The sequence below is a fragment of the Thermobia domestica genome, chromosome 12 (assembly GCF_964235325.1).
Source record: "Thermobia domestica chromosome 12, izTheDome1.hap1.1, whole genome shotgun sequence".
In the NCBI taxonomy this organism is placed as follows: Eukaryota; Metazoa; Arthropoda; class Insecta; order Zygentoma; family Lepismatidae; genus Thermobia; species Thermobia domestica.
In genome coordinates this window covers 45,400,703-45,419,138 of record NC_137465.1, presented here as the reverse complement: position 1 = coordinate 45,419,138, position 18,436 = coordinate 45,400,703, and positions in this window count along the sequence as shown.

Sequence of the window (18,436 nt, the reverse complement as noted above, 5' to 3'; positions counted from 1 at the left end):
AAGAGCTTTTGATTTATGTACGTATATTTGCATTACTATTATTCCTTTTATTTTTTCTATTCGTCTAAACATAGAATACTTGTTTTACTATAAATTTTTGCAGAAAAAATTATTACCACAGTGATTCTAACACTGTGTCAAGCTCTGTCAAGCTTTATCCCATTGATATTCTGAATCAGTGGTATACTACTTACTTGATTCAAAAATAAAATTTCCCGCAACCAGTTGCTTTTTCCTTATATATATACTTTTGTAACATGATGCAAATAGATTTTCAGTAAATCGAAGTGATAATTACTGCCCATAATGAGGTTGAAAAACAAAGTTCAAAGTATTATGCTGTATGTACGTTCGTAAAAGGGAAGAATATAAATAACAGAATTGTAAAACATTGATTTTATAAATATATACACACGTATTTATATACAAAATATATACATATGAGCCAGAAATGCACAGAAACGAAACCCTTTAATTGTCATTTTAATTTACTTTCACATAAAATATATTTAATAAGTATAAAACATTATTATCGTTATATACTCAGTTTTTATTTTATTTATTTTTTTTTTTAAATTTTTAGGATTCTGAAGATGGAGAAAGAGTTTAAAAGACGAGAACTCTACGAGTTAGTTAAGGAATGCGAAATCAGAGCTATTGAAGAAAAGTTACTATACATGGAAAACAGAGTAGCAGAAATGACAAAATGTCCCGAAGCTCAAAGAAGTGCCCTGAAACGGTCTCTCCGATATTTTAAAACCCAATTTAAACAAAGATGGTCACAGTCATACTACAAGGAGGAAAGATTTTTGCAGCAGAATGAAGATTGGTTGGCGGGTGGTGTAAAGGTGCCAACATTTTCATCTAGAGTTCCAGGGCGCCTTGAAAAGGAATTTCAAGAGTCCCGCAAAAGGAGTAAACGGAGGAAAACTGAAGAGTTGAGACAGCAGACTACCCCTGAAGAATTAACATTCGCTGCTTCCATGAGCCTGAGGGCTGCAGGTAATCCTGATGCAGGAGATTTGTTTAAACAAATCACGGAAACCCCAATTAGGGCTTCTAAATTTAAAAAGGTATTAGGAAGTTCCGAGCATATTGAAATAAAGAAATATACACCTACTGAGGCATTCGGCATTTTGATAGATGCAGAATTAACCAAACATCAGTGTGAAGTCATACGGGATGCAAATAAAAAGATATATCCCTGCTATTCATTGGTAAAGGAGGCTAAAAAGCAGTGCTATCCACCCGAGGATTCAATTACCGTTACCGAATCACTCTCTGAAGTTAAACTGCAGGCATTGCTAGACCACACAACCTCCCGATTACGTAAGTATCTGGAGGAAGTATTGGAACATGTCTCTGTTGAAGAGAAACAAAACTTAGAATTGGTCTCAAAATGGGGGTATGATGGGTCACAGTAGTCACAATTTAAGCAAAAGTTCCAGAATTTGAGTGAAAGTGATGCAAACATTATCCAGAGTTCGTTTGTTCCCCTTAAACTGATGGCAAACGTAAAGGATAAGAAGGTTATTTGGCAAAACCCAACCCCTTCTTCCACTAGGTTGTGCAGACCGATACGTATACGATTTGTACATGAAAGTACAGACATAACAGTAGAAGAGATAACTACGTTGAAGACCAAATAAAAGCGTTAAAGAACACTGAAGTTCAGTTAGGTGACAACCCAGTTATCATCAAACACACGCTTTTACTTACAATGGTTGACGGAAAAGTGTGTAACGCGGCATCAGGAACAACGTTAACTGCAAGGTGTTATATCTGTGGGTTGACGCCAAAAGATTTTAATAACCTTGAAAAACGTGGTGCTGTAAACCCTTAAAAATTTGAAATTTGGGCTTTCAACTTTCCACACCATGATTAGATTCCTCGAGTCAGTTCTCCATTTGTCATACAAACTGAACATCAAGAAGTGGCAAGCGAGAAGTCCGGAAGAGAAGAAGAATGTTAGTGAAAGAAAAAAGGAAATCCAGATGAAATGTAAGGAAGAATTAGGACTTCTAGTTGATATACCTAAACAGGGATTTGATAGCACCAATGACGGAAACACGGCCAGACGTTTTTTTTTTTTCCTGATCCAGCTACAGCCTCACAAATCACAGGAATACACTTAGATTTGATCACCAGACTGAAAGTCATCCTGGAAACAATAACAAGTGGACACCACATTGATAAGTAAAGGTTTGAAGAATATACGTATGCAACAGCCAAATTATACGTAGAGCATTATGGATGGCACCCCATGACACCGACATTGCATGAGGTCTTAGTGCATGGAGCAACTGTAATAAGACATACAATAGTACCGATAGGACAACTCTCCGAGGAAGCCGCTGAGGTCAGAAACAAACATTTCGGATGTACAGAAGTAAATTTTCAAGGAAATTTAACAGAACAGTATGCAACCGAGATGTCCTCAATCGGCTTTTATTAACTAGTGACCCCTTCATGAGCTGCTCCAGGAAGACATCCAGGAAGAAGAGTAAACCATTCAGCAGTGAGACACTTGCACTTCTTCTACCAGAACCAGCTGAAGGGAGTTCCTCTCGGAGTTTAGAAGAAGAAAGTGATGAGGAAGTTGAAAGTGATGAGGACATCTAAACTTCAGCCCCAAAGAACTGTATGTATATGTAAATATTGACATCTCTACTTTTTTTATGGTTAGGTACACTCATGTCCAAAATTATTGTCGCATATCTATAACTGTATTCTTGTAAGAATATAATTAGGTAATGATTTTGCAGGATACTTTTAATACTGATATTGTATGTATAATTGAGAAATGTATATTTGCGGTAAATTTCATAGGAAAACAATTATAAATACGAAAATTAGAATAAGTAAAACAAAATGTTGTTAAATGAACAATAAATTTTTATTTTCGTTTTATTGTTCTTATTTAGTGCCCTTTTGACATGAAATTTGCCACATACTTGTCTTTGCCGACTATACACATACTAACATTATAAGAAACACCGGACGAATTCGTTATCAATTAAATTCCTAGAACTATATATTTATATACATGCGACAATAATTTTGGACATGAGTGTACATGTACATGTTGTGTGTTTGTCGTTTTTGTTCACAAACTATTTCTCAAGTTCTTCAAGCCAATTAAGTTTACTAGGTTTAATATCGTTAATTTCCAGTTCCGATTTGCAAAATTTATTCAAATGTCATTTCGTACAACACAATATTTCTTTAAAACACATTTTGTATGTATTTAATTAATCATGTGTACGTTATTTTAATTAATAAATAATATCTAATTTTTGATGCGAAAAGATTCCAATATTTCCACTAGCACCCATTTTCTAATTAAATAACAGTGTATGTTGATTCAATAATGTATGTTTTCATGTCCAACTTTACAAATTCTTAGCTTCTTAAGAATATTATTTATCACCACTTTCAATTATAGTATTGAGTATTTATAATGTGTAAACTGTTTTTTATTCAAATATAACCTTTTTATTCAAAACTAACACTGCAAAATCAGGCCAAAGAGTTTTGGCCAGGTTTTCAGTGCAAATACTCCACTGTGAAGCGGTTCAAGATGTACTCCAGAGAATAGGACTACAAGAATATGCGAAGAGTGAATTTGTGAAATACAATCCTAAAATAATACTCCTTGTCGCGCCACACAGGTAATAATATTGGCTGTTTTATAAGTGTCAAATCTAAAACTCTATCGAGTTTTGAGGTAGACGTCTACTTTTGTAACTGTTACTAAATTCCACTTGGTGTAATGGAACATTTGCTTTTAGCTAATATTAAATGAAGCACCAGATACAGTACGAAAATTGAAAGTGGGCTGAGAAACTACAACAAGAGAAAAGAAACACTGGACATTTAGTAAACCCACTCCTCGTACTAAGAAATAAAACAGGGTTTGCTCAGTTCAGTAAGAGAATTACTTTTCTTATCTTTCAAAAATAAAAATAAAAATAATTTTTTATTGAGCTGTTGTTCTTATACAGGGTGCGGTACGTAAAACCGGCCCGTCGTAATATCATGTTATATTGCATTTTTGGCGACAATTAAATTATTTTCAGCTTCCTACCAAGAGATGGCGTGTCGAGCCGGGGTCAAGACACTTGACCTGCAGGTGCACATATAAAGCAGCTGCAGCCGCAGCCAGTGAAGTGTGTCTAAACAAGTTGAGAAGTAGGTCTCGTTGTGTGAAGTCGGGTGAGTGTGTGATAATGTACTTAATAATCGAGCGTGTTGTCATTGTTGATTCGTTCATTCGTACTGGATCTTTTGCGAAAACAAAGAATTTGTTTCACGAGAAATTTCCAGAACTGTCTGCGCCAGCAAAAAGCACCATACAAGGCTTGATTGAAAAATGCGGCGTACAGGATTTGTTTAAAATACTCCCAGGAACAGACCACATCTACTAAATACGGAGGATACTTTCAGGTCGGAGGACACTTTCAGCACCTACTGTGAAGGTGAGTAATCATATACAAAACATTACATTTCATTTTATGTGTTGAATTTGCGTTCATTGATTACGTTCATCTTCTGATGTCTCATAAAGGGTTTTACGTGCCGCACCCTGTTAAACCATTCTGATACTGTAGGCACATAGTTTCATCTCTTGCCACTTTTCTATGTCGAGTCTCAATGTTCCAGAGGCAAATCGACTTCATTCTTTTGCAGAAACTGAACATTGAGTGAACTGATTGATTTGATTTGATTTTGAGTTTAACGTCTCTTTCAGCAGCGAGGCTATATGAGACGGAACCTACTGATTAACGTGGAATCCGAACCGCATGAGCTCCCGGGTCTCCCACGCCAAAGGCGTACGTTAACCGCGTAACCACGAAGGAGCTCATGAATTGATACTAGGATGAGAGTAGAGATACATTGTCGAACAGATTGTTTAGTTTGATTTGATGTGTTTCCAAGACGAATGGTAAGCTGGAAAACATATTTCTGAGGTGCTTGGTGAGATGCAGTGAATATTAAAATGAACAATGGCATAATTTCAATAATTTCGCAATATTCAGTGCTAGTTTGCATTATACTAGAAACAGCTACTGCACATGCTACGGAAGCTATGATCACTTGTCTTAGGATAAATGATGCTGTTAAACTGTTAATAAAAATATAGTGAGATGAATTGGTAGGAGGAATGAAGTGTGGAGTATGAATGCTTCCTTCTTAGAGGTCAAAAAATGTTTTATCTGTAAAACTAAGTGTTTTCAAGTAAATGGTTCTTCTTCAAATTATAGAAACAAAACGGCTACCGTATTCATTTCGGTATATACACAATCTGCGAAGAAGCTAAGTTAAAGAGCAGTGTTTACCAACAAACCCTTTAAATTTTTAGAAGTTGTTTTTAGTGTCTTGCCTTATTACCGTATTTACGCGGTTTTAAATTGCACTTTTTTCCCCCTTCAAAATCAAGGTGCGTCTTAGATTTGAGTTATGCAGACTTAGGCTAGATTAGATGGAGTTTTGCGAAAAATTGCTAATCCCGTTAATCACGATTCTATAAATAATGTGTATTTTGTGTGAATTTGGCCATCAAAAGTGAAAAAATTGGGAAAAAATAGTGATGCCGATGAGGAAACAGATGATGAACAGTAACGTGTCAGTGTTGTTTTCGCGAGTGTGAGTGCAAAACAGAAGAAAAGAAACAATTTTAAATAATTCCTGAATAATTTATTGTTTGTTTGTATATATATATATATATATATATATATATATATATATATATTGGTATAATATACCAATATAATATACATATTGGTATAATATGATACGGATAATGGTTGTTATAAAACTGTTGTACCGTAATTACATTAGAAAAAAGAAGTACCAGCAGATGCACAGAATATACCATAAATTCCAGTAGTAAGTTCAATGTTTCTTTATTTTCCCATAATTTGTTTACCCATGTTTATTCTTTTCTTTCTTTCTTTCTTTTTTTTTCTTTTTTTTTTTTTTTTTCATTCTTTAAAATCAATGCAGTGTAGGTTTTCATCTTTGCCAAGGGTGAATCTTACATTCGAGGACTTTTTTTAAAATTTTTCGTTAAAAAATTAGGGTTGCGTCTTACATTTGAGGGCGTCTTAGATTCGCGAAAATACGGTACCGTACTTATTTTCTGGAGTGAAAAGTGAATCGAAATCAGATCAAAGACTAGCATATGCTCAAATAATAATCGTATATATTGTGGGTGTGATACCTGCTGGGTTCAACTGCCTCGGATACAAACCCAGCAGAGGTTCGAATCCTACTTTAAACAGTAAATAATATCTCATATAGCCTCTATGTTGAAAAGAGACATTCAACTCCAATCAACCAAGCAATAATCATGTTAGTAATAATAATTTACAAGTCACATTAAACCATATCACAGGATAATAATAAGGTAATAAATGGCAGTAGCGACTTGTAGTCTGTACAAGCACCGGTTGCAATGTGTCCCAATATCAAAGGTATGTAGGTACGCGCAACTGTTCCCCTCCCCCAACATTCTTGAGTCTTATCCAAAAAATATTCAGGAAATATGAAGAGGAAAGTATTTAAGCTCTATTTGTTTCTTATTGATTAAATTATTTCTCTAATATTGATTTAATATATAAGCTATTTCCTTTTTTTCAAACAACCACTATCAATGTACGTTTATACACTATTTATATACAAAACCTCTACACTCATGTTATTGAAGACGAGAGAAATCAAATATATAGTATGTGCTGTAAGCCATGATGGCGTTAATCCAAAAAGAAGAAAAAAAGCAAGAAAATTGCATGCACGCAGTTAAACAATATTATTTAATTATATCAACTATGCATTATTTTAGAATGGAAGGTCTTTCTTCGATCTTTTGGGCTTCAAATTTTTCTATGACTTTATTGAAATCTGAAATACTGCTCGACAAGTTTCTCTGAATAGAAAGCATCGCTACCGCAAATACTTTCCGCTTTATTTTCTTTAGGGTCCAGAAACACCTATCTCCTCCGACAATATGCATTTTGTTAGCATTTCTTTGTATAAATATACGGTAGAAAAAGTCCATTTTCAGAAACCACGTATGTAAAGAAGCATAAAATCTAAGATGTTTTCCTTCGAAAATGAAAAAAAAAAAAAAATTGTTTAACATTCCAGCAAATTAGGCTAAAGAAGACAGATGAGAATTGGAAGTGAATGATTTGATATTAATTTATGCTCTCCGCCGGAAATCGAACACGGAATCATATGCACGAAAGACACAGAACTAGGAATTAGACCAGTAGTAAGACATTTTCTTTTTCGTGACTCGATCGACCTCCCCCCCCCCCCCAGAATAGGATTTTGTTTAAAAATAAAACTTATCCCAAGAATTTTCACCTTTGTATTATAAATGTTAAATAAAATCTATTGACTTCGAACGACTTCCCCCCAAACTTTCAGCCTGGATCCGTCCCTGCTACCACCAGACTTATGTTTGTTCTTTGCGAGTTTATATTTTGTGAATAACTTCTTTCTTCCAAGCGTCTGTATCTCCCTCACCCTATCAATTGAATTAAGCGCTGCTAAGCGGAGGAATTCGTAACTATTACAGAAGCTGACTAGTTGCGGGAGAAAGTGCAACCGCAAGAGAGCAATACGGGAAGATAGGAGCGATGTAAGAATAAATCCACTTCCCCATGTTAAGAGATAGGAGCTCGCTGCCATATGCTCAATGTTACTGCTTCCAGTGGCAAAGTTCGCTGCCACTGGAAATGTAAATCTCTCTCTTTCCGTTTTTTAATTGACTTTTTTCAGAAATGCATCAATACTATTTTGCGCTCAAGAGCAAAGGTTTATTTTTTATTGATACACTACTTTAATACTTAAAAATATTTTTAGTATTAAAAAAAATATTCGGTTGCACAACCATGCAACATGTAGTACCAACCGCCGCTGATAAATGGGTTCTTTTATTAATATTTAATTTACTATTAACTGTACTGTTTCGGTATTCCCTGACACCCTCCTCAGCAGTCTGTGCAACTCAAGTGTAATTCAGCTTATTTCTGCTAATGTTGTCTTGCACTATTTCGTATAACGACAGACTGTAGGCAGGTTATTCGAAATTTTCTAACGGAAAAAGGGCATCAACAACATCAGCCAAAATTAAGAAAATTGAAATTTCAGAATTTAAAAGATTGGCTGATCATAAAATCAAATAAAGAAGTTACATTTACTGATTTAGACAAAAATTAAGAAGTAAAATTAACAACAACTACATCATTTTAGTTCCAATTCACTGAATGAAGTTTCACAGAAAATCAATAACTTATTGGATGAATCGTAGGTGATAGATGAAAAACTAGCTAGAGTCTAAACACTCATTTCCCATTTCTGCTACTAATCTTTGGTTTACCTGAAGTGCATAAAGAAGGTATCCCTCTTATGATTCATAGTTCCTGATAGGAACTTTATAACTTCCATTTATAGAAAAGCGAAGTGGTTATGGGCCTATTTTTCAACACTTAAGAAATCAAATATATTATAAATAACTGTTGATGTTAAAACAGGAAGTTGCTCATTAGTCAATGTCAGTGGTTAAAAATCAACGACGTTGGACGACATGGACGTGTATAATTCCACTCCGGTCAATCTTGCTATCGAATGCACTCAGAAATGGCTGAAAGTCAATCCAATTCAACAATTTAGAAATAAGCGAAATTGTAACGTTTTGGAGCCTTGCCTTACCACCAGCAATAACTTAAGAAAAAAAAATCTTCCAAGTCAACTGTAATTCAGTATAAGTGTAGCGCTATGGAGGATATGCAGATGATCGGAGATTCAAAGATCAGAACAACATGAATGATCACCAGGGAGTAATCATGTCAGCAGTAAGAAATTCAGCCCTGGTCGTATTAATCGGTTGTGAAACGTGACAGAGTGAGTGAGCACAGTGCAGGAAGGTCAAGAGACATATGACACCTCGTCGCCGCATTAGACAGCAACACCAGCATTTGACAGCATCCGAAAGGAGCCGCATCGTGAGGTTCTACTAGGCCGTCAGGGCGTTTCGTGCAATTGAAACACATGTGGAACATTCTATTGCCACTGTGCTCCAATGTACACAAGCAACAACGCATGACGTGAAGGTTCCAATTGACCACGACAAATCACAACACGGGAGAATCGTCGCATTGTCTGTAAAGCATTACGTAACTTTGTCACGCCTGCCATCCAAACAAAATAATGGACTCTGTAGAACACCTTTTGTCCCCTGCGTAGTTTTCCAATAGTCCCCTGCGTGCATAAATAACAGCGTATGGAGTGGTGTTGTACTCGGGTAGCATGGAATTTTCATAAATGATAGGATCGTGTTGAGTGATGAGTGATGATTCTGCAACGAAATTTTTGCATAAAGTTCTCAGTAAGTTTTAATAAATTGTGGTCTGTACACATTTTTTTTTTTTTTTTTTTTTTTTTAATAAATGGACTCATTCAGGAGTATATCAAGCAAATTGTGAATGTTCGGAATATTATATTAGAATGACGAAAAGAAACATAGAAACAGAGTTAAAGAAACACATTAGAGACGCACGAAATGAAGATACTGATGTTAGGTATCTCGAAACGTCTTTATTTAGACACATTATTGGATAGTTTAAAGTGTTACGTAGATCTCCATCTTACATTGAAAGGAATGTGCATAAATCACTTTTCATCAGAACAAGGATTCGAAGTTTGAATCTGAAGAAAGAGAGCTTTCAGTGGGATTTTAATATGAAAGTAATAATGTTTATTATTCAAATGAAGTTCAATATTCACAAAGAGGTGAAACGAAAGACAAAATAATCTATAGTAAGCATTTCGTGAGCCAAACACATTCCTCAGAATCCAGAAATAGGTTTAGGAACACTAATCAAAATTGTTAAGATTAGTTACGGTGCAACCAATTACAAAGAAACTTCGCAACAAACAATTGAAAAAGGCTTTTAACAGTACAACACTTTCAAAAGGTGATTTTAGTGCAAAAAATTTACACGATCACATTAACAAGTTTTTTTTTTTTTTTTTTACTTTTTTAATTTTTATTTTATTTGATTTTTTTATACCGTGCACACGAAATATTGAAAAGTAAGATTCTAACTAGTGATATAAATTGTGCGTGAGTTGCAGAGATCTACTGAGAAAGGTGTTATGGAACGTTGAAACAGTACAGTTAACCCATTTCAGTCGGTTCCCTTTGTTGTAAATTTTATCTCTTAGTTCGGTGGTTCCTATCATGTTTTTATACAGGCTGTTTTTTTTTTTTTTTTTTTTTTTAATTCGCGGATTTCATTTGGGTTTAAAATTTCTAATTGAAGTCTGATTTTCATGGGGTTTGTGGCAAATTATCAAGGATGAATGGGAGATTTATGGGACTATGTTTACTGGTTTAAATTCATCCGGTGTAATATCGAACACGTCTCAAGAAACAAATCAAATATTCGCCAGTGTACCTTACAATGGAATGAGGTTTTGGATTTTTAAAGCGAAATTGCAGAATACAAATTAAGTATTAGTGAAAATAGAAAGTAAATGTTAGTGGTAATACCCATAAATCACATGTTGAATAGCTATAGCCGGTTTTTTGCGACAAACGACGAAGAGATTTCTTGGGCGACCTAATGAGTCGATAGCTGACATCTTCCACAACACTCACCTGCGGAGTCCGATGCTTCCCTGTCTCACTCCGAAGCGATTCTGTTTCTTCCAATTTATTCACTAGCAACCATATTATGTTCTTCTTTGGGGCAGAACGTGAGACAAAATTTGTTTCTAAATGCCCTTTGCGTGGCAACAAAATATTCAGTTCTCCAAAAACTGTTAACGATAAAATCATGTTGCTCCAAAGAGTACACTATTCTCACTGTGTCCTGATCATACTCACACAATAGCACAAAACTGTACAGCACAATTCCCAATACAACGACAAAGCTTCCTGCTTCTTATTGACCTTGACGATGTTGCCATCTAACGAAAAAAACTGAAATCTCTACACCGGAACGCACCTCATTCAGATTGTAAGATACATTGGCGAATATTTGCTGTTTTTCTTGAGGCGTGGGCGATATTACTCCGGATGAATATAAACCAGTAAACATAGTTCCATAAATCTCCCATCCATCTTTGATCATTTGTCACAAACCGCATGAAAATCGGACTTAGTTAGATATTCTAGACCCAAATAAAATCCGTAAGTTTTAAAGAAATCACTCTGTAGAAAAACATGATAGGAACCATCGAGCTGAAGGGTAAAATTTACAACAAAGAACCCCGACTGAAGTGTGTTAACTGTACTGTTTAGGCGTTCCGTGACACCTTCCTCAGTAGATTTCTGTAACTCACGCACAATTTACCTCACTTGTTACAATTTTACTTTACAAAATATATATATACAATTTTATTAGCTAAATATGATCCCACAATCTTACAAATGACCAGTTTACCTGAGAATTATATTATATCAGTGCATGCCAGTTCCAAGTCATTCAAAATCAGATCATCTATTGCCTGCTTTCAAACTAGAAGGTAGGTGGTACACAATATTGGTACTAAAACTTCTGCTTAGCTCAACAGCAATCTCTTCTTTGGTGTAAGAGATCCGGATACGATTCCTGGTGAAAGCTCAAAGGATTCTAATCTTAAAGTAAACTTCACGTTCAACACTCTAAGCAAAGAAACAAAAAAACTTGTCAAAGAAAGACAAAATAACTATTGTTATTCGTTATGAATGTTTCAAAAGGGAAACAGAAATTTTAAAAATTACTTAGTAGATCTGAGTTGAAAAAAATGTTCATTTTGGAAATTTATGCAAAAGGTCCCACTACATTTAAAATCGCAACTTTAGTCTTACGTTATTTTGAAAAGTTGATTTGGAAGTAAATATATCCTGAGACTAGCGATATAACCAAATTCCAATGATGAATGGTGTGTAAAAACTGTGGAATTAGCTGTGTCTGCCCACCGCATAGACATAATTTAATCTCATCATTAACGATCGAGAAAAAAGTGAAAGAGAAATATTAAACAACTTTCCAAGATTTTTGCACATGTTCTTCGGTCATGGTTAGATTGTTACCATTCGTTCCGGAAAATCTAAGACCATCACGGAATCGAGGTCTGTGTCCCGGCGTCCCGAAAATATTTCTCGGGATGCTTAAATGTCCTGGATTACAGCGAAGAAGAAAGGAAGGAAATATTATTATTATTATTATTATTATTTTTTTTTTTTTTTTTTTTTAGAGGAGTAGGTATATTATTATTCTCTTCAACTTCTGAGTATTGCAATTAAAAAAAAAAAAAAAAAAGGATTTAATGAAGTTCAAGATTTAACTACTTTGACATTGAACGAAGCACTCGTGCGAGTTATTGAGTTGTTAGTTTGTTAAAAATAACAGAAATAAGGTAAAAATTCAACAAAAGAAGTTATTTGAAGAAAACAAACGCCGCCGGAACATGTTGCCAATGAATTAACCGAAAAATAAAAAGCAGACAAAACGTGTGGAAGGAAACATCATACCTTGAATGAGCAATAACAGACTCTGAAAGCCATGAAACATAAAAGATCCTGAGAAATTAAAAAAAAAGAAAAAAAAGAAAAAAAAGCTAACTAGGGGGAGGGGATAAATCTGCTTACGTTTGCTTAAATATGGAGGAAAAGGTCTACTAAAATGACTAAAAATATGATTATGTATGATTATGTAATACTTGAACAACTCTATCTAATGGAAGAAAGTAAATTAGTATATAACACTTCTTTTCATTTTAAGCATTTCAAAGATTCTCGTAATTTAGTAGCATTCCGGATTTTCATTTTTGAAATAAGGCAACCCTACCATAATATCAAGAATTGTAATGCTCTTTCATCTTTGGCAAATGAAAAACAAAATATAAAAGTTTGAAATGGCTCAACTGCTCTAGATTTACTAATGAGTTATTACTTGTACAATGTGGAAATGTAAGTATGAAACGAAGTGCCGCATATTTTCTCTCGTACTTTTTAAATATAAATAACAAACATTAATTAAGAATAAATATAAACAAAAGGTAAAAAAAAAAATACTACCTTTCGTTTTTATATTTCATTTCTCATTTTCATAATTTTATTTATTATTTTCGATAATTTTCACCTTTCAATTCTTTTCCCCTTATCATACATTTTTTATAGTTATTTATTATTCCTTTGTTTTCCTGCACTCCTATCGACCTACTCGTCCCATTATTTTCCTCTACCAAACTGATTCCTTTACAATATGAATACATGATCTTACATTTCAATATGGCGTTTATCTGAATGACTCTCAGCTATTTATGTGTTCTTTTCTACCAACTTCTTCTCCATATGATGAAGTAAGCTAGCGAAAAACCTTCTAATGTAGATTTCAGTGTTGTGATCATGTTTCTACTATTTAATGGTTAACTAATTCATTATACTAAGTGTAACATACACAGTAGTAATACTTAATTCATATTTCATAAACGGAAGCAAATTCATTAAATCGGTTAATGTTGTATTGAAGCACCATCTTTCCTGTCCATGTACATGAGGTTTAAACTCGCCCAACCTTGGTAGTTCCGAATAGGATGTCACTCCGTCAACGTGTCTAACCACACTGTGTTGGAAAAATGGCTAGTGTGAAAGTAAAACAAAGGATTAACTTTTTTTTTTTTTTTTTTTTTTTTTTTTGTGAAAGTTAAAAAGTTGCAACTAAAACATTCCGAATTCTGATCGGAGCGTGCGATGGCATTTGTATGTCCATAGTTCGAGTCTTTCAGTGATGTAAACGTTCCTCTGAAGGGAGGGAAAATGTTCAAGGCAATGATCTTTCAGACTGACCACGATCATCAGTTACTGACAGAAACATCAACTGGGCATGTGAGTTGGTAAAAAATGACCGATGCTGTGGCTGAACCTATTGAACTTGAGCAGGAAATTTGTTCGGAGAATCATCACAGAAAAATTAAACATGAAGAAAATCTGTGACATTTATAATGTGAACGAAACGGGGCTTTTTCATCAGCTTTTGCCGCAAAAGAATTTTTCTGTTAGAGAACACAAGTGTGAAGGCGGAATAAACAGTAAAGTTCGCATTACAGCGTTGTCGTGCTGCGATGTGTCAGACTTGCAAGAGTTACTTGTGGTGGGAAAATGTAAAAATCACTGCTGTTTTAAGGGAGTTAATTATCTTCCTGTTAAGTATTATGTAAAAAGAAAGCGTGAATGACGACGGAAATCTTTCGCGAGTGGTTTCTGGACTTTGATAAGAAGATGGAAAACACGGGAAGAAACGTACTGTTGCTTTTGGACAATTGCACCACACACAATACGGTTGTAACTCTGAAGGCTACAGCCCTTCTTTTCCTTCCTCCTTCTTGCACTTCAAAGATGCAGCCTTTGGACCAAGGCATCACAAATGAAATTTTACCGCAAGAGATTGCTTGAAAATATATTATTAACATTCTACTTGAGAGAGAAGCTAGCATCTCCCTGCATGTGGCAATTCAAATGCGACATGGCGTACGTTGAAGCCACAGGTCGTCACAAATTGTTGGCGCCAACTTAGATCTGCTTCGTAATGAGCCTGATGTCATGGAGCGAATTTCAGGAAGCACCAACACAGGAAATTTACGTTTGTCGAGTACGTCGCTAGTAACTGAGGATCCCAATGTTGATAGCTCAATAGTGGAAAGAGTGAGGGAGGCTACGAAGGAAGATGAAGCAAATTCTGATGATGAGGGAGAAGTAGAAAATGTAAAAGAACCCGTGAGTTCTAAAGAAGAGATCCAAAGTTTGGGAAACTTGCAACATTGTCTTTTCGAACACAGCAACACGGTGCCGGACAATGCATTTCGGCATTTGAGGAAGTGGGAGCGGCGGTGCTACGAACATCGGCAGCAGGCATGGTTCAGAAGAAAATTATAGACTTCTTCAAGCGTGCTTGAACAGGTAGGAAGAACTGCAATATGTACGATAGGCTAGATAACAACCCAATTAATAAAATTATTTTCATATGTAACGCTATACTGTTGTATATTCTTTTCTAAACGTATCTGCTTGTTATCTAATCCTTTGTTTCTTTTCAAAATTCGGAAAAATACATGAGTTTGTTTGTAACGAAGTTATAAAGAACTCATTGTGTTGGTTCCTTGAAATTCGTTAAAAGTAGGCTGCACTGCATGTTACAGTGAATTAGCAGAATGCCCGTTCTTCCCACTGGAAGAATAAGATTTATTGAAAATATTTGAAAGGTAATACAAACTTTTCCTGCTTTTTAAGATACTTGTTTGATTTCACTGAAGTTATGTAAACAACCAATACAATATTTGAAAGGTAATACAAACTTTTCCTGCTTTTTAAGATACTTGTTTGATTTCACTGAAGTTATGTAAACCCCCAATACAATCGTCCCTAATAACGTTTTTAACCAGAATGAGTCTAATCGTTTTCTCACAATCCAAACAGATGGATTTATCCAATTCATGCAAATCATTAGGCCAGATATTTATAAAATCAAAATAGGAAATTACGAGGGCTGGAAAGGAATAAGTGGCAACATGGAAATCGTTCGCGAACCATGTATTATATAATCATGAGACTTCAACAGGCCTTCAACGTAATCTCCTGCAGCATGTTGCCAGATGTGAGGAAGTCGCAGGATACCAGCAGCGTTGCCCTCTTTGTGGATGTCTTCAAGAGAGCGCCCTATAGCTCGAAGTATGGCATCTCTGGTGCGGAAACGCATCCCTTGCAGTGGTTCCTTCATCTTAGGGAACAGATGAAGATCACATGGACTCATGTCCGGTGAATAGAGTAAGTACTCTAGAACCTCCCATCCCCATCGTGCAAATAGATTCCTTACAACAACTGCGTTGTGATGCAAAACAATGGGTTGGGTTGTTTCCTGCGTAGCGCAGGACGATGATGTTCCAGAAACCTGCTGTAGATCCCTGCATTTACAATGTGGTTCGGAGGGACTGCATGCCGTAATATGACACCACGTACATCGTATGCCACTATCAGCATCACCTTCACATTCTCTGGTCCCTGATGCAGCTTCTTGGGTCCGGAAAATGATGGGTAGCACCATTCATTTGATTGGCGCTTAAGTTTTGGCTCATAAAAGCGCGCCCATGTTCCGTCAAGTGCGATGATCCTGTCCAGAGTGACATTCCCTGACGTTTTTTTCACGGGCCACTTCGATCTTTATCCATGCACGTTGTTCTACCTTAGAAAGCAGCCCTTTTAGAGCGGTGTGATTTGACAAACCTACATTCACCCACTCCACTATTATCACTGCAGCACCTACACTAGCGCCGCCACCCGAGTTGTATAGTTCCACTCACCGTCTACATGTGTTGCTAACAGCATATCAAACAAAAGCCCCTGCACGGGGATAAAACAGTGTTGCCACTTATTTCTTTCCAGCCCTCGTAGAATATTATAGAAATTCCCCATTTTATTGGTTAAAGAAGGAATTTTCGAAAACACTGAAGCACGTTTTCGCTTACTTTTAATGACGAGTTTATATACCGAGTTTCATCTCTTTAGATTAAAGGGTTTGTGAAACGCTATATCCTTGACAAAAAAAAAAAAAAATAAAAAATAAAATAAAATAAAAAAAAAAAAAACTCCTTAGGGTGTGTATTTCACTTAAAGTTAAATTACAAAACTCCATGTTGATCCACATGCTATGTTCAAAAATTCACGTTTCAGGTTTCAAATAGTACAGTCGCTTGTCGTGTCAAAAACATACAATATCGATTTCACTTTTATATATTGACAGTGACTTTACAAATACGCTTAAATATTCATTCTCATTATTCTCTATGGAGGCACAGTTGCTCAGTGGCAGAGCGCTCCAGAGGTAAAGGACCCTGGGGTCCCTGATTCGATCCTCAGTCAAATAGGTTAGTGGTGGACAACATCGTGTCCGTGGGTTTTCTCAGGGTACTCCCGTTTCCTCCCACTAGCTCATTCCACCAATTCTTCCGTCATCGTTCACTTGTCCTAATCATCATCTCCCTTAACCAACAGGACATAATCGTGGGATGTTAAACTGAAAGATTTCTTTACCACCTACATTATAATCCAAAGCACTTCTTTTGCACTGGAATTGTAGACAAGCCCTGCTAGGACATAAATATGAATAAAATCAAACGTTAAATTCAATGGTTTTGATAAATTCTATAGCAACAAAAGCATAGTCCTTTTTTTCTTTTTTCAATGTATAAGAGGGCATGGTGACACAACGGTAGAGCGTTTACTTCTGGTGTGTGGAGTTGGTGGTTCGATCCCCGGCCAAGTAAGTTTGTGGTGGACAACATCGTGTCCGTGGGTTTTCTCGGATACTCCCGTTTCCTTTCACATTCTCATTCTACTAATTATTTCGTCATCATTCACTTGCCTTAATCATCCGTCTTCCGTAGCCTTAAAGGCATAATCGTGGGATGTTAAACTAAAAGATTTTACTAAATTTATTTTTTTTTTTTCAACATACAAGGTCAGCCTAAATGATTCATCGGGTTTCAAACACTTTTTATTTACAATTATACGACGTACAAAGACGGGTTATACACGAAAATATACGTACACTCACCAAGTTTCTGCTATATTCTACAAATGTTCAATGTGTGCGCCCTTCGTCGCCCGGTACATACCCAAACCGTAATCCAGTTCTTTCATACGTTCACTAATATGTTTTCGTTTATGTCCGTCACAGCAGAAGTCCTGTAGTTCATGCAGCGTTGTTGACACTGGGGGTACATAAACTATGTCCTTAACATAACTTCACTGAAAGAAATCACAAGGCGTGAGATCTGGTGACGTGGGTTCCCTTGCAGGGCGGGCCCTAGGCAATTTGCCGCCCCTTGCAATGACATCATTTGCTACCCCCTTCTCCAGAAAGAACAAATCTTAAAAGACACGATTTTAAGTAAGTTACTCCATCATGAACAGCGAAGGGAAGAGAAAGTGCACTCACACTCAGAAAGGCCTAAACATTGCAAATACAATCTCATTGTGTCTTTTTTATTCTAACTAATAATCTATTATGTTCGTGACATAAAGCAAAGATATCTGCAGAGAAAATCCTTTTTATAGAATTCAATATCGAGCTTCAATCTCAATATATCAATTTGCAACACCAGTGTAGCTCTTTTATCTTTATTTCTTGGTTTTCCTTCTACATTTGTTTAAAAAAAATTGTTTCCACCTTCAATGATATGGAAATTATTTGTGATGAAGGCAAAACTAGTTTTCATATCAAAACTGTGATAACTAACTAAATAGAATAGGTGTTCGCTACTGTTCGAGAATTGTGTTCATGTATTTGATAACAACCAAGCAATTCATGTTGGAATTTGTCTGACCATTTGCTTTAACACTGTCCATGTGATCTCAAAATAATGCAACCTAAATATGATA